This window comes from Macrotis lagotis, chromosome X (genome assembly GCF_037893015.1).
Source record: "Macrotis lagotis isolate mMagLag1 chromosome X, bilby.v1.9.chrom.fasta, whole genome shotgun sequence".
Taxonomy (NCBI): domain Eukaryota; kingdom Metazoa; phylum Chordata; class Mammalia; order Peramelemorphia; family Peramelidae; genus Macrotis; species Macrotis lagotis.
This window is the reverse complement of record NC_133666.1, coordinates 245185069-245200287: the sequence shown is the minus strand read 5'-3', so window position 1 is coordinate 245200287 and position 15219 is coordinate 245185069. Positions and strand designations below refer to the sequence as shown.

Below are 15219 nucleotides of genomic sequence, written 5' to 3'. Positions count from 1 at the left end.
TGGACAGCAGAGTGAATTGTATATTATAGACTATAATGAAATTATACTTTTCTTATCCTATGTGTCCTTCAGTTGGAGCTTCAATATGTATTAAGACTTAAATGGCAATAAGTAAGCTATCATTACCTAGATACAGGCATTTAAAATAACTTAGCTGTCTTCCACAATACGTCTCAGTTGCATCTAATTAGCATTTAAATCTAAGTCATTTCAAACTCTACAGGTCCAAAAAAGAATTCATTCCCCTCATCAAAAGAGAATGCATTCCTCTTTCCCACTTTTATCCACTTTTCTTTGTATTGAAGTCCTCTCCAGTTCCAGACCTTGGAGAAATCACTTTCTTATTCCCAACCCCCATTCCCACCCCAATATCCAATCACTTTTTTTGGGCCTTGTATATTTTTATGGAGCTCTTTGAGGGCACTTAATATACCTTTCTCTTGATCAATTGAGTACCTGTTTCTCCCTCTATACCATCTCTCAAATTTGAAGTCCCTTCCACTCTACAACCACTAGTTCAGGCCCTCAATCTCAACTGGTCTGGATCACTTTAACAGCTTGCTGATTACTATCCCCTTTTGTCTCTCCCTTCTCCATTTGAGAGACAGTGTTCTGCCAAATAGAATTAGACTTGGTGTCAGAAAGATCCTGTGTTCAACATCCTATTACAGATATTTGATAGCTATTTGGCCCTAGGCAAATTGCTTAATTTTTCCGTCCTACAGTTTCCTCATCTGCAATATAAAGAGATGGGAGTCAGTGGCCTCTAAAGGAGAGGGCTTCCAACTCTAAAACTGATTCTGTAATCATAATTCATCTTTTACACAGCTACTGAATTGATATTCCTTAAACATAGCCCAGCCACATCATTGCTCTATTTAGTGTGCTCCAGTAGACTCCCTATTTACTGTGGGATAAAATGTGCATCAGCCTACCCTTCTGGAATGATTACACCTTACTTCCTACGCTCCATTTTTCTACCTAATTGGTTTACTTGCTGTTCCTGATACACAGCATTCCAACTCCCTTTTCTGTGATTTTGTTCAGCACTGTTCCCTATTTCTGGAATATATTCCCTCCTCACCTAAGCCTTTTCAGTTCCAATGCCACCTTCTACAGAAAGCCTATTCTATCCCCCTGTTCCTATATGCTGGTGCTTTTTCCCTACTCCCAACTCCCCACTGAAAATTACCTTGATTTCCTGTGTAGATATGTTGCATTTAGTTATCTGCTCACAATTTACTCTGGCCCTATTCTGCCCTGGTCCATCCCAGCCCCCACACATAGTGATCTCTGGGATGAGGGATTTTTTTTTTTGCCTCTTTCCTCTGTTCCTCACAGAACTCTAGCAAACGCTTATGAAATATTTGTCAGAATGAAACTACTATATACATGTATTTTTTTAAAGCCCAAATAAAAACAGACATATTTAAGAGGTGGTAGAGTAGAGTGAAAAAATGCATTATATATTAGGAATTTGACTGGACACTTGAGTATTGGCCCTGGCTCCCATTACTCTGATATGGTTCAAGTCTCTTAGGTCCCATGTTCTTTGTCTCTCAAATTATGGGAATAATATAATTGTAACTTCTAGGTCAAAAATAGTATAATTCTCTAATTGTGGCCATAGGCATAACTTCTAAAAAATTATTTGCATGCTTCTCATTTTTTCCCTCCATTTGAAATTCAATACCACATATTTGCCTTGATTTATTTAGTTTATTAAAAGAGTGTCTATTGACCTAAAAGCCTCAGAACATAGCATTTATAAAGTTTTCATTTAGTATGGCTCTTTCTAAGGAATGAGTGATGATTTAATTTCCTTTCTTAAATCTACCCTTAAATACAATTGCTCTCCTGCCTTTATTCGTCTCATTTCTTGGCATACTTTTTGTCAGAAATATTATTTTACTGTGATCAGATAATGCTGTCTCTTAATTCTGGGTGAACTCTATTAGTATGCATCATATAAAACTTGCAAATATTTTGATGTTGCTTTGCAGTAATTATTTTCATATTAATTAAAATATTTTCCTTACCCACAGATACCTGATAATACCAATACCTTTATATTAACTTACACGACTTTCTATACCTCTTGTTAACCTGTAAAAATATACTTTTATTGCTCTGAGTATGGATTTTCTCCAAATAGAATGTCAATGAGATTTCTCACATTTGAATAAGCAGTATGGTATATAAGGAAAACTGAATTAAGAGAAGATTGGGCTCAAGTGCCAGCTCTGTCACTTAATAGTTAACTGCATGAGGTTATTTTCCTTTGTATGCTCCTAAGCACTTTATATTCTTGCCTTCTATATTTTATTTATATATTCTAGATATAAATATAAAATATAAATATCTACATATTCTATATTCTATTTATTTTCTTATCTATTTTCTCATCTGTAAAGGGGTAGAACTATATGATATTTCAAGAACCTTCCAGTTCTACATCATAGCTTTCAATAGATGTTGAATATTTTCTTTTCCTTTTATCTTCATCCTTTTAAAATTTCTGTGTAGATTTTGACTATGTGAATGGAAATTTTGTGGATGACAGATACCAGGGATTAGGAAGTAATGAAAGAAATGGAAGGTTTGGACTGGGAGGAATGAGCTCAAGTCCCTGCTTTCCCCTTATCCATATGACTTTGGGCAAGTCACTTAACCTCTCCTTTTCTTAGTTTTGTAAAATTGAAGGGGGTTGGACTCAGTAACCTCTAAAGTTCCTTTTAGCTCTAATGCTATGATCCTATGAGGTGGATTTAGGAGAAGCAAGTATACCTTGATTAGAACAAAAAAACAGATCAGATAGTTTGGCAAGACTACTAGCATATAGCAAATCTGTGGGCAAGTTGACAGTCTTGATTCAATAACACTAAGGAAATTTTTCCTGGACTAAAATTTAGATAACTCTGAATTCCTCTTGATTGAGTACAGAGCAAACTGACACCATATTTATATACTATTCAATAAATTCAGTATTTCAAAGGATCTACAAATCCATGTGCAATATTCTGTGTTAGGCATAAGTGAATCTCTGATGTTCTTGCTGTGGATATTCCTTCCAAAGGTACAGATTGTAGCTGATCCTTATCTTTTCATCTTGTGAGATTCTTTTCTATATAAATCCTCCACATGGACTTCACTGAATTACTGGTGGCCTTTCTTTAGAGCTCTTGGAATTGAAATAGAGATCAATGGAGCATGTAGGTTGTTCATAGGTTAAATCTCCAGTACAGGACTAGACTGCTTCCTTTTCTGGTCTTACTTTTCCCTTATGACATCCTTTAAATTGTTTTTCCTGCCCAAATCTTCATTAGTAATATTCTACAACCCTCTATAATACTCTGAGCAATCTGCAAATATAATGATTTAGAGACTTCAGTATTCTATATCTTGCAAAAAAAAGATGGGTCTTTGTGTGCAATTTACCAGAGGCATTTCATCCCACCTTCTTTTCAATTCTGGACCCAAATACAAAGGTAAAATAAGATATGATTTTTGTTCTTCAGAAGATGACAATCTAACAGGGTTATAAGATATAAACACAACACCAAGAGAATTAGAATGTGGTAAGTGCTTTGGAGAACCAAAATGCTAAGAGAGTTTAGAGGAAGGGGGCAGGGTGGAGGTAAGGGGTCACTACTTTTGGAGGTGAAAGATAGCCTAGAAGCTGGTGTTAGTAGAAGTAGGAAGGGGTTGGAGAGGTAGAAAAGGTGTGCATGTGTGTGTGGGGGTACCCTGTTTCATGCATAGGGGAGATATGGTATACAGTGATATAGAGTCAGAAGAGGTGAGAGGACTATATGCTAAAAGACTGGAAAGTTAGGTTGTGGAGCTTTCATTAGAATAATGAAAGATGATTATCTTTCCAAGTATCCCAGGCCTAACTTTTGAGGTTGATAGTCTTCAGACTCGTAGGATTTGTTTAACTGTTTGCACTAGCTATATTATTAACATGAGGTATGAGCCCTATAGATTCCATTTGGTGACTTAAATCTGATGTAAACCAATATCCTGAGCTGTTTAGTAATCTTTAGATAATGTGAATCAATGAATGTAGCCCTAATGAAAAAAAGGTAGTCTCTTCTCTATAGCAAAACTTTTTTGGTCCCCTAGCCCACTGAGTTTTCAGTAAACTTTCCTGTATGTATTATTCAATATGAAAGGAAAAACTTCTCGATTTTATAATACAGATGCTTAAAATAAACTCAATAGATTAATTTTCTTTTCCGTAGATTTACCAAGATAAATTTGAAGATTCTCTAATAATTTAATAGGATAATAAGTTATTGCCAAATATTCCTGGTACTACCTTGCCAGACTTTCTCATACCCCAATTTGGAAAACTCCGCTCCAGAAGGTCCATATGGAATTTTCCAGGGAGGTACAGTAAAAACCAAGACACAGGGATATAGACTATGTATCTTTCCTTCAGCAATAGGATGAGCTCTAAGGTAACATATAATCTAGGGATCCATCAATACAGATTGATCTGAAATGGGGGGTAGGGGAGAAGTGGGAAATAGAATCATGTAGTCATAGATGAGTGGAAAAGCTACCACTCTGACATTGTTGTCCATGCTATTCCTTATATAAGTGAGAAAAATAAGATGCAGAAAAGCTTCAATGACTTACCCAAAGTTAGATAAGTTGTAAGTGGTAAAGTTTGTATAGCCACCCAGGGCCAGTGACTCCAGATCCTATGCCCCTTCCACAGTTCCATGTTGCTTTCTTAGTCCTGGATTTTGATGGCAGCCAAGGTAGAAAGTGGCTAGCCCCTGCCCTTTTGCCAGAGTGACTGGAGAGAGCAGGACAGGATATTGCTTAAATTATAGGCACACCCTCCACCCACATAAATCATAAGTTACTAGACTCAGCCCCAATGAGTTGTAGTAGAGTAGTTCAGAGCACCAATCATGATAAAGACAGGTCTCAAGAAAAAGGGAGGAAAACTGTGAGTGCTGTTCTTCTTTCATTGGATAATAGCTTCCAAGCCAGGAAAGACTTTAGACAGGTCACCACCAAAGGCACAGGTGGTGAAGGGACTTGGCCAAGGTCATACGATATGAGAAGAAAAACTAATCAAATCCAGAACTATCTTCTGTCTCACCATGCTACTCTTTCCTCTTGTTCACCAGGGTAACATTCTTTCTGCCATTGTTTTCTCTCTGCCCTTCCCTGTTATTGCCCATTTGCCCTGTCCCTGGATTTCCTCAATAAGTAGCTGCAAAGACTGCTACACTAATATACCCCAAAATAATGCAAATCTATTAGAAAATAAAGCACCAGGTTATTCTGGGATCCAATCGCCCTCTTTTTCTTCTGGGACATTTTAATTGTAAGCTTTTGCTCTTGCTACTACTGTCTAGTACAGTTCATGGACATAATTCAATTTTCTATCTTCTTATTTCTTCTTCCTTCCCCAAAATCATTCTGCCAATCATGATAAAGCCAAAAGGCTTTGCCTTTATCCAGCTCTGCCTTGCCTTCCCTGTTACTATGATCTGATGTCCAGAAGATCATGGTAACTTAAAGATAATAATAGTAGTAGATAGATAGATAGATAGATAGATTTTAAGGTTTATAAAAGCTTTATTTTATAAGTAATAATTTATCTGATCTTTACAGAAGTAATTGCTATTATAATCCCCATTTTACAGATGAGGAAACTAAAACAGACAAAAGTTAAGGGATTTGCCCAGGGTAACATAGTTAAGTATGTGATTCTGGATTTGAACTCAGGTCTTCTTGAATCCCTATGCAGAGCTCTATCTACTGTACCACCTATCTTCCTCTAGGTGGTAGAGAAGGATCCAAATCCTCAGCAATATCATTGAACATGGACTATTTGTTATTCTAATTTAAGCACATTTCTCAACTGCTATCTAATATTGAGAAATGTATTCAAATTGAGGCAACAGGAGATGTTTTTCCTTTTCTATAAGATATTTGGTCTGTAATGCTGTGATACTTCATAGATTTGCTGTGAGAGATGATTGATAAATATTGGTAAATATTGGTTCTAAGTAGTATTAGTATTAAGCAAAAGATTGCAGCAAGAATTTACTACCTTATATCTAGGAAACATATTTCTTGTGTCCATGGGGGATTACCATTTTTCTTTAGTCTGAGCCTCAAATTCCTAATGCATATACCCATATTTATGAATGCTTTGGTATTTAGGCAGTTTAGAGAATTTTCAGTGTGGAGACATCTTCCATCAATCTCTCCACCCCATTCCATTCCTACTATTCAAACCAACCCTACCCATTCCAATTTCACCAGAAAGTGAACTTATCCCTCCTGTTCCTTTAAGCAAGGTTTTGCACATAGAACAGTCTCTGTTAGAACATATGTGCCAATTTTTTTTGGAACATATGATAACTACATTGGCCAGTTTTGAATCGTGAGCATTATGGTATAGAGCAAATAGAATTTTGTATTTTTTTCTAAAAATATACTCCCTGTCTGACATGCCTGTTTCTATAACTGATTTGACCATTCATTCGATTGCTCAAATATGAAAGAGATGTTTGACTTTTCTCTATCCCTCATTCCTACTTTTTAAAAATGGGATCTCATCATCAACTGTCCCTTTTTCTAAATTAAAATTATTGAATACGCATTTGGAGGGAAAAATCCAAAGACCAAGAAGTTTTTAACCCAGAAATGAAGCATTGGTTTCTGCATTTTCTGTCAGTCCGGAATTTTATCTTTTCCATATGCAATATGGAAACAAAGAAATATATATATATGTAATGTTTAGGACATCATTAAAGGAACACAACATTATAAGTCCATGATCTATTATAGATTGGTACAATCAGCCATATTTGACCCAAACCCAATATACCATTTTGTATAATCTTAATCTTCAACACCCAAGATAATAGATTCTGATTCTCAACTTTTTTTTTAGTATGTGATTCAATTCTTTCCCCTCTGACCCATAATTTCCCTATCTTTACAAGGATAAATTTAATCTTGTGAGACTTGTCATTTTTTACTATTAAAAAGAAGTTCTATGGTTTTCTTTATTTCCTAACTCCTTTTTCAAGACTCTACTGTAAGGAGGAATAGAGGAGCATGGGGCATGGAAACAGTAGGTGGGTATGAGGCTAAGAAGGCTTTGAGAAGTTGGAAGAGTGTGGTGTCAGAAATACTGGGATGTAATTTGGTAAGAATGAAGCTGGGTGGGAGTTGATGTGAGATTGGAGGAGAATTGGGGGAAGTAGCAAACTACCTGAGTGATTTATTGATAAATGAGAACAGAGTCCAACAAGTGGGAGGATATGGAATTTGTACCTCCAAAATACTCTCATTGGTTATGTTTGTGACATAGAACTAGTATCACCCCAGTTAAGTCCTTATTCCTATATTCTTAACCACTCATTCTTTGGAAATAACTTTCTTCTCAGACTTCTCTCCTCTACTCATTTTCCTAATCACAATGCTACTAAATTTAAGCTTCCTTAATGATCTAGAAATGACTATAACAGGATCATAGATTTAGAAGTAGAAGGAATCTTAAAGATCATTTAGTCTAATTCTAAATAGACAAATAATTCATTAAGAAGACTCATCTTTATGAGACATCTTCATCAGACACTTACTGGCTGTGAGACCCTGGGCAAGTCACTTCCCTCTTTTTGTCTCAATTTCCTTATCTGTAAAATGAGCTAGAAAAAGAAATGGCAAACTATTTCAGTATTTCTGCCAAGAAAACCCCAGATGGAATCATGAAGAATCAGAAGAAGACTGAAACAACTCCACAATATTAACAGTAATACTCTGTGACAGGATGTAAAAAAAAAAAGTACTCTGAGTATGACTTGAGTCAGTCATAATATGGTGATTTAGGCCAATTTTCTTATTTTTACAGATGAGAAAACTGAGGCCAAAAATAGGTTAAAGTGATTTGGCCAAAGTCATACTCCTACATTTCCAGTCTCATATTGCACTCTTCTCCTTTATGTACTCAAAATCTAACCAAATGGGATGGTGTTTGTTGTGGATGGTGCTTGTTGCAATGGAAGCAAACTTGAAGTTAGAAGAGCTGAGTTTCAATCTTGACTCTGCCACCTCATGTCTGTGTGACTTTGGTCAAAGCATTTAACCTCTCTGAGCCTCAATTTCCTTTTCTTCTATAAGATTAGGGAACTAGATTTTTATTGTTGAGTCATAGATTTTATTATTTTACCTTAGTTTTATATAACTATATGGGTTTAGGGAAGGAAATTTAATCTTGAAATTTAAAGGGTAATTTCTAACCAGGGTTAATTTTGAAAGGTCTATAATCACTTGCTTTTTACAAATTTAAAGCAATACTATCACCACTGTCATCATGCTCCAAATTTTAAAGCCACCAAATAGTTCTGGGTTAAGATCTTGTCTGATATTGTGGTGCCTGAACTCTTTGATGCAGGAGTGTGTGGATGTTTTAAATCCTGCAGATAACATTAAGTCAGGAAGCAATTTCCAGGCCATATACCATTTTGATCCCATCTGGAGTTTTTTTTGTGCCATTTCTTTCTTCAGCTTATTGTTCAGATGAGAAAACTGAGTCAAACAGGATAAAGTGATTTTCTCAAGGAAGTGACTGAGGCCACATTTGAACTCATGAGATGTCTTCCTGAACAAGGGCTCAGAACTCTACCCACTTCACCACCTAAGTGGGAGTTAGGCTGGCCACCCTCTAGAGTTCCAGCTCTAAACCTATGACCTTAGACACATCTTATGCTATCGCATTTTGCTGTTTTTGTCCTGCCTTTAATACTCTGCCTTGATATCCTACCTCAAATGCCAAGTTCTCCAAATTGTCTCCTCAGTCAGTAAAAATCCTTCCCCAATTCCCTTTAGATCTTAGACACAGACAGAATTATGCACCCACTTATAATTTTACATATAATTTATGCACTGACATATAATTTTGTATTATAGTTATTTGTGTATATGCCATTTCTACCTCAGCCTTGTTCCGCTGATTGTGAACTTGGTTCAGACTGGGAGTGTTAATCTCAATTGTTGGTGTCATTCTTTTTCTGCTTCAGATAGCATGCCAAGGACAGAGAATATTAACATAATCACTTTGACATGTGTGCTTCAACTTCCTAATCTGTGGATTTATCTCTATTCATTACTTTTAAATACAGCTATTAAATGCTTTCATAATCTGTACCACAGTCCTACAGAATAGTAACTGTTTAGCTAATCTTCATTTCATGACAGAACCTAGTATCTGATGGGACTCTTCTCAGCGCTCAGCAAAAGCCAAGAAGAGAATTAACTACTACATTCTCAAGAAGGTATCCAGAAATACTTGTTTCACTTAATTCAATTAGTCCAATAAGAATACAAACCTATTTCCATTTAGTATTTAATAGTTTGTATTTAAGTAGAAATATATTTTATATACTGAGAATAAGATTAGTCCTGTATCATTTTCTTATTGACCTTATTTTCAAGGAATTGATTTTGTTTTGTGACTCCTTAAGTCAGGGTTCTTTGGCTCTGAAATTAGTTTGGAATTCAGCTATCCTGTAAATGAATAAATTTTATTAATCCATCTCTCCTGCTAATCACTGATCTATTCTTACTTCAAGGACCTTGGGAATGAGTATGAACACTAAGGGGTTTGGGCCCAACATCTTTACACCACCAAGCTTTCCTATAAGGATGTCTGGTTTGCTGAACCTGAACAGTAAGCTCTTCTTATTTGCATGAGAAAAGAAGCAGGGTCTTTGCCAGTCCCCATTACCAAACTTCTAACCAATCATGTTGCCTCCTTGAACCTCAACTATGCAACTTATCATGTTGCCCTCAATTCCATGATGTCATTTACTTTGTTCTATACTCCCCAAAAACCTTTAAAAGGGAAAAAGTACTTTGTTTGGGGTCTTTGGCATAATTTATTGCCTAGAAGCATGTCCCTGCTAATGTTATCTGGCTTGGAGATGTGCCTCAATTTATCCCTTTGTTAAATTTAAATAGTTACTATATACACAAATACATTCTTTATTTTTAAAGTTTGCAAAAGATTTTTCATATATTATCTTATTCAATGCATAAAAGTATTAACCTTCTGTACTCTGGAGTACAGTGTAGAAATAGGTACTATTATTATCATTCCCAGTTACAACTGAAGAAATTAAGGCTTAGAAAGGTTAAGTAAGTTGCCTAGGCTTATACAGTTTAATAAGTATTGATGGTAGGTTTTGAACTTCCTGACTATATTCACTATACCAGGTTGCCTTTTTAAGTCTGGTATTTTTTAGCTTAGTAAGTTGCACCAAAACAAGATTGCAGGGTGGCTAGGTGGTGCATTGGATAAAGCACTGGCCCTGGAGTCAGGAGTACCTGGGTTCAAATCCGGTCTCAGACACTTAGTAATTACCTAGCTGTGTGGCCTTGGGCAAGCCACTTCACCCCATTTGCCTTGCAAAAACCTAAAAAAAAACACTAAAAAATAAGATTGCTTGTTTTAGGAGCTTGACAGATGCTTCTTGAAAGAATAAACAAACAACAAACTAATTAATTAATTAATTAAATCGATCCCCAGACTCCCCCTAGGTGTTTCACCCTTATATGCAATCAACTACATAGTTGAGGCAATAAAAGAAGTAGATTGGAAAAAGCAAGTGTTTTACATAAACCAAAAAACCCTCAAGTCATCAAGCATACAAGTTCCCAGCACCTAGGTGTGGTAGGTAGATATTCAACAATAATAATAATTATTACAATAACTAACATTTATATAATAATGCTTTAGATTGCATATACATGTCAGTATATATGACAAATATCAATTTTTATTATTTAATCTTAATGAAATATAATAACTTATATGAATGCTTGAAAAGTCACTCACCACAATCAAATTTACTTCTTCCTTCATTCCTTCACTTTGTTCTTCCATTTGAATGACATTGAATGGTAGTGAGACTTGCCTTATAATAATAAGCTTTTAGACCGATGAGAAAAGTTTTGAGACTGGAAAATATGAGTTAGTTAACAGATGGGGATTTAGCATTGCAGCCCATCTCCTCTCCTCACTGGGAAGTGTTGTAATGGACTACAGGGCAAACCATAGAAGAAGAGGATGAGCTCCCACAAACACACCTTTTCTTTTAGGATATTACAATATAATTCAAGAGATGATCATGCATAAAAATTAGAAAAGGGTCCAGGGCAGGATATATCTTGTTGTCCCTTTCAGGACTAGATTGTTAGATATAAGACTATTATGGGCATCAAAAGAAGGAAAGGAACATTGTAGACTGGGCCAGTTGGAAAATCTTTTGCATAAGAGATAGAATTTGACCTCTTCCTTCCACTATCTATACAACACTTAAACTGTTGGGGCAACATTGTTCTTTTTTAAGTTTAATTTATAATTTATATTTTAATTTATCACTTTTCTAAGTCTAGATAACAAACAAAACAATGCATTTAGCCCCAGTTTGTAGGGAATGCAGATTTCTGAGGTATAACCACTCACACTGAAAATTTATCATTCAGCTCTGGACAACTGTCTCTCATTCACCCCACTTATCCAGTTTGTCCAATGTTCACAACTTTTTTGCCCTTATATGTACTCACGTGACCCCCCTCTCATTATCTTTTTTAAAAAAATTCTTAAGCATTTTATTTTTCCTCAGTTCCCTGCAAAAACAATTTTTTACCATTTGTTTTTTGAGTTCTAAATTCTTTCCCTTTCTCTCTTTTCATCTCCCCCACCCTATTGAGAAGGCAAGCAATTCAACATAGGTTTTATATTTGTAGTCATGCAAAACATTTCTGTATTAGTCCTGTTGTAAAAGAAAACATAGAGAAAAAAATTCTCAAGAAAAATAAAGTAAAAACATGCTCTTCAATCCATTTTCAGATACCATCAGCTCTTTCTTTGGAAATGGATGCATTTTTCATCATAAGTCCTTCAGTTGCCTTGGATCATTGTCTTGCTGAGAATAACGAAGTCCTTTGCAACTGATGAACCCACAATATTGCTGTTACTTTGTACATGGTACATTTCACTTTGCATGAGTTCATACAAACCTTTTCGGGTTTTTCTGAGAGCATTCTTCTCATTATTTCATTATTCCAAAATAATCATATACCACAATTTGTTCAGCCATTTCCCAGTTGATGGGCATTGCCTCTAATTCTTTGCCACCAGAAAAGAGCTATTTGTCCTTTTCTGTTTTTTTTTAAATCTCTTGGGATACAGATTTAGATGTGATATTGCTAGGTCTATGCATAGTTTCATAGCCCTTTGGGCATAGTTCTAAATTACTCTACAGAATGATTGAATCAGTCAACTCTACCAATAATGCATTATTGGCACATTTTTTCCCCACATCCCCTCCAGCATTTGTCTTTTTTTCTTTTTCTTTCCTATCATCCAATCCAATAGATATGAGGTGGTCTGGCAGAATTGTTTTAATTTGCATTTCTTCAATCAAAAGTGAGTTAGAGCATTTCTTTCATATAGGCTAGAGAAGCTTTGATTACTTTGAAATTTTTTCATAATTTTTGCTCATTTATTAATTGGGAAATGGTTCTTATTTTATAAATTTGATTCAGTTCTCTGTATGTTTGAATTCTTTTATCAGAGAAACTTGCTTTAAATTTTTTTTCCACTGTTACTTTTGCTAACTGTATTTTCCTCCATCCTATCCACCCCCCCCCCCAGTTTATTCTATTTTCTCACCTTTCATCCTATCCCTCCTCACAAGTGTTTTGCTACTGACATCCCCCACCCCAGTTTACCCTATCACTACCCTTTTCTCTTATCCCTTTCCTCTCCTACTTTCCTTTAGGGTGCCTGCAATCCTTTAATGTAGAAGCTGCTAAATCTTGGGGGATACTGATGTAGCTCCATGACACTTGAAAATTTTCCAGCTGCTTGCAATACTTTCTCCTTGACCTGGGAGCTCTAGGATTTGACTATAATATGCCTGGGAGTTTTCACTTTGGGATCTCTTTTAGAAGATGATTGGTACATTCTTTCCATTTCTTTTTTATCCTCTGATTTCTATAAATTGAGTATGTGTGTTAATTCCAATTTGAGCCAATTCAAATGAGAGTAAGGTTCATTTACTCCTTCCTCACTTCCCCTCTCTTCTCTTGTAAAAGCTTTTCTTACCTTATTTATGTGAGATAATTTACTCCAGATAATTTACTTCCAGTACATTCCTTTCTTGCTTTGACTTTGTAACCTTTTGAGTGTGTGTTTCAATTTTCCTTGTCACCATAGTGACTTTCTTTGATCATAATTTTTTTCTGTTGTTTGCTCATTTCCCCAGCCTATTTCTTGATTTTTAACTCTTTGTTAAAGTAGGACTGTGCTTCCAGGGTAGAGGGTGCATCGTTCCAAGCTTCAGGGATTTTGTACTGCTGTTTTTCAGAGATACTTCTAGGAATCTATAAGTTTTTAGTTCTTCCAAGGTGGTATGATCTAAGGAGAGATCTGATTACTATTTTCCTGGTCTGTGCTCTGGACAGTGAGTGACCACCAGTACTCTTTTCTGCCCTGGAACTGTGCTTCCTCCCCCTAGGACTGCCACTCAGGGTTATGACCTGAATCAGAGTATGGGCAAAGCAACAGAGTCCTGCCTCAATGTTAGCAAAGGAATTCCTATAATCACTTTCTGACCAGTTGTCTGGCTCCCTCAAGATCTGTGGGCTGAGAGCTCCAGAAGCAGCCAATGCCATTGCTGATTCTGTGATTCCCATGGCTTCTGTTTTTTTGGACTTGAGTATTCCACTCTCACCCAGGTGTCACAGCTTTTCCTTCTGACCTATCTTTGATTGGAAAATTATTTCACCCCATCCTTTTGTAGGTTCCTCTGCTCCTAGAATTATTTTATGGCATTATTATTAGTTTTTTATTTAAACGTGTTTAGAAGAGTTTTGGGGAGAACTCAAGTGAGTTGCTACCTTTTCTCTGCTATCTTGGTTACACCGTATCATGCTATGGGGTAACATTATTTTAAAAGAAGACCTGAAATCATCTTAACTCTTCAGATCACAACTAAAAACTCACTTCTTCCTCAAAGTCTACCTTGAAAACCTCTACTAGTATTAATCATGGAAGCACATATATGTGTAGCCTGAGCTTCTGACCTAGTGTTTTGGCATAAGATTACTCCTCATTGTTGAAAGAATTACTTGCTTTCAAGAAAGGTGAAGTTGGCACCAGAATTTGGGAGAAGAGAGATTTTCTTCTTGCTTCTCTTTAAAGAGAGGACAAATGTGCAAAGAACTTTAGGAAGCCATAGGCATGTAGAAGAGCAGGTGCCTCAATATATTCTAATTATTTCCCTTTCTAGAGTCTTTGTGGCAGTTCCCCTTTGATTGAGATCAGAGTCAGTTTCTCTCTCTCTCTCTCTCTCTCTCTCTCTCTCTCTCTCTCTCTCTCTCTCTCTCTCTCTCTCTCTCCCCCTCCCTCCCTCCCTCCCTTCCTCCCTCCCTCTCTCTCTCTCTTTGCTCTCTCCCCTGTTCCTCTCCTCTTTTCTATCTCTGCTGAATCAAGCTATGTTGATCCTAGTGAAAAGAGCTCATTCATTCTTTTTATTGTCTACTGTATTCTAATCTGTATAACTCTAATTTTGTTTGCTCTCTACTCAGATAAGTGGATTTATTGATTATTTATTATTTTTGATAGTCATTTGTGTAAATAGAACTTGGTAGGAAGTCTTGAAATCTTCAGGTAACTCTTTAGGGAATAGTAACCAGGAAAGCAACTTGTACCAAAAATGAACTCATATCCCTTAGTCTATCAAGACTTAAGGTGCAGGGAATCTTAGTGGTCCATTTTCCTATTCCCCTCCAGGCAGTAATCAGACTTCTATAGAGAGGGAATGGTAAAATTTCTGAGGTAGTTATTTAAGCCTCCTTGTGAACCACATTTAGACAAATTCATGGGGACATACATGTATACTATAAGGGTAATAGAGACACCCTACACATACATTTGCTTAAGTTAACTTTGTATTTGTTTGCAACCTTTTTCATACATGACAATTATGGTATAGAGGAAAAAGCAGTTAAATTTATAGAGAATTTGGGGTTCAAATTCCACCCTTATTTATGTGCTATGTGATTTGGGGCAAGGCGCTAGCTCTCTGAGCCTGTTTCTTCATTCTTAAAATTGGAATGATACCAACTTGTGTTACCTACTTTAGCAGCAAAATGTCAGGAGTAAAGAAC

The 15219-nt window shown here is 36.1% G+C and overlaps 1 protein-coding gene and 1 long non-coding RNA gene across 2 annotated transcripts in view; one reads left to right on the top strand and one right to left on the bottom strand.

Annotated features, from left to right (window-relative positions):
• The window catches only part of HMGCR (3-hydroxy-3-methylglutaryl-CoA reductase), a 28952-nt gene extending 24228 nt beyond the window's left edge, over positions 1–4724 (bottom strand). The window contains exon 1 of the mRNA XM_074208416.1: positions 4645–4724. The gene's annotated coding sequence lies outside the window, so the exon portion shown is untranslated. The remainder of the gene's footprint in view (positions 1–4644) is intronic.
• The window catches only part of LOC141503219 (uncharacterized), a 37733-nt gene that overhangs the window by 301 nt on the left and 22213 nt on the right, over positions 1–15219 (top strand). The gene's annotated exons all lie outside the window — the stretch shown is intronic.